This window comes from Portunus trituberculatus, chromosome 12 (genome assembly GCF_017591435.1).
Source record: "Portunus trituberculatus isolate SZX2019 chromosome 12, ASM1759143v1, whole genome shotgun sequence".
Lineage (NCBI taxonomy): Eukaryota > Metazoa > Arthropoda > Malacostraca > Decapoda > Portunidae > Portunus > Portunus trituberculatus.
The window spans coordinates 5,720,539-5,723,038 of NC_059266.1; positions in this window are offsets into that span (position 1 = coordinate 5,720,539).

Below are 2,500 nucleotides of genomic sequence, written 5' to 3' on the forward strand. Positions count from 1 at the left end.
GAAGAAGGAAGAGGATGCTATAGAACAGAGGAAAGGAGGAAGAAGAGGAAGAAAAGGAAGAAAGAGAGAGAGAGAGAGAGAGAGAGAGAGAGAGAGAGAGAGAGAGAAGAAGACATGAGGAAAGAAGAGGGAATGGGGAAAAATAGACTGAAAGAGAAGAGAAGAAGTGAAGAAAGAGGAGGAGGAAGAGGAGGAGGAGGAGAAGGAAGAAGGAGGTATAAATATGAAGAAAGGAAGAATAAGATAATAACAACCAAGAGAAAGGATAAGAAAGATGAAGATAAAGAAAAAGGAGGAAAGAAGAAGAGGAGAAGAAGAAGAGGAAGAGGAGGAGGAGGAGGAAGGATGAATATGAGAAAAAGAAAGAATAAGATAATAACAAATAATGAAAGTATAACGAAAGAGAAAAATAAAGAAAACCGAGAAAAAGACGAAGAAAGGGAGAAGGAGGAGGAAGAAGAAGAAGAGGAGGAGGAGGAGGAGGAAGAAGAGGAGCAGGAGGAATATAGATAAGAAAAAAGATAATAATAAGGAAAAAAGAAAGATAAAAATTAAGGAAAGGTAGGGAAGAAGAAGAAGAAGAAGAAGAGGAGGAGGAGGAGGAGGAGGAGGAGGAGGAGGAGGAGATATGACTAGTCAGAAAGTGATAACAATGGTCTCGTTCACGTCAGAGGAAGGGAGATAATGGAGACATCACCCTTCTCACCCCTTACTGATCCTCCCTTTATTCTCTCCCTTCACCTCTCCCTTCACCTCTCCCTTCTTTCCCTTCACCTCTCCCTTCTCTCCCTTCACCTCTCCCTTTCTCTCCCTTCGCCTCTCCCTTCTTTCCCTTCACCTCTCCCTTCTTTCCCTTCACCTCTCCCTTCTTTCCCTTCGCCTCTCCCTCCTCTCCCTTCGCCTCTCCCTTCTTTCCCTTCGCCTCTCCCTTCACCTCTCCCTTCTCTTCCTTCACCTCTCTCTTCTCTCCCTTCACCTCTCCCTCCTCTCCCTTCACCTCACCTTCTACTTGTCTATAACCTCCATATTTTTTTCCCATTTTCCTCCCTTTTTTATTTTCTCTATTTTCCCCCTTATTTATTTTCATTTTTCCTCCCTTTTTATTTATTTCCATTTTCTTTCCCTTTATTTCCCTCCCTTTGCCTCTTCTTCCTTCTCCTCTCCCTTTTTTCTTTATTTCCTTTTTTCCTCCTTTTATTTTTCCCCCTTTGACTTCCTAACCTAACCTAATCTCTCCCTTTTTTTTCTTTTTTTCCCCTTTTTCCTCTCTTTATTTTTCTGTCTCCCTTTTTCTGTATAATCTTTTTTTTTCCTCTTTGTCTTTCTTTCTTTCATCTCTCCTTTCTTCTTTTCCTTCCTATCTCTCTCTTATTCATTTATTTCTCCATTGCCTTTCTCTTCCTTTATTTTCATTTTCTCTATCTTTTTCTTCTCTTCTTAAATTTCCACGTTTTTTTCATTTTTTTTTCCTATAATTTCCTCGTTTATTTATTTTTTTCTTTTCTTTTTTCTTTTTCTCTTTTCAAATTCATCCTTTCTCTCTTTCTCTTTCTCTCGCTTCTCTCTAATTTTCTCTCCTCTCTTTCCTTTCCCCTCATTCCGTGTTTCCTCTCGTCCCTTTAATTAAATCATTCTTCCATCCTTCCTTCCTTCCTTCCTTCCTTCCTTCCTTCCTTCCTTCCTTCCTTCCCTAACATCAAAGTTCTCTCCTCTTCCTTTCATCTTCCTTCATCTCTCCTTCGTCCAAACTTTCTCCTCCTCTTTCTCTTTAATTCCCTCCTGCGCCTGCATCTCTTTAATCTCTCTCTCTCTCTCTCTCTCTCTCTCTCTCTCTCTCTCTCTCTCTCTCTCTCTCTCTCTCTCTCTCTCTCTCTCTCATACGCACGCAAGATTTATGGACTAACACTTACGCGCTCACACACACACGCACGCGCAGAGAGAGAGAGAGAGAGAGAAGAGAGAAGAAGAGAGGAGTGGTCTGTGATGAATAAGATAAGATTATATGATGTAGACAAGTATAATGATGACCATGACGAAGATGATGACTATGAGTAAGCTCCTCCTCCTCCTCCTCCTCCTCCTCCTCCTCCTCCTCCTCCTCCTCCTCCTCCTCCTCCTCCTCCTCCTCCTCCTCCTCCTCCTCCCGGTTAACCCCCTTTACTAGTACAAGGCTTTTATCCTAACCGCTTACACTGAGAGAGAGAGAGAGAGAGAGAGAGAGAGAGAGAGAGAGAGAGAGAGAGAGAGAGAGAGAGAGAGAGAGAGAGAGAGAGATTTAGTTTTAATTTCCTGTTATAGTTTATTTTTTTCGTAATTTTTTTTTTATTTTACTGCAACAACGATAAATAAAACAACAACAACTACTACTACTGCTACTACTACTACTACTACTACTACTACTACTACTACTACTACTACTACTACTACTACTACTACTACTACTAAAAATGGGGAAACATACCTCAGCTTCCTACTTCCTTCCCCATTCCTTCCCTCATTC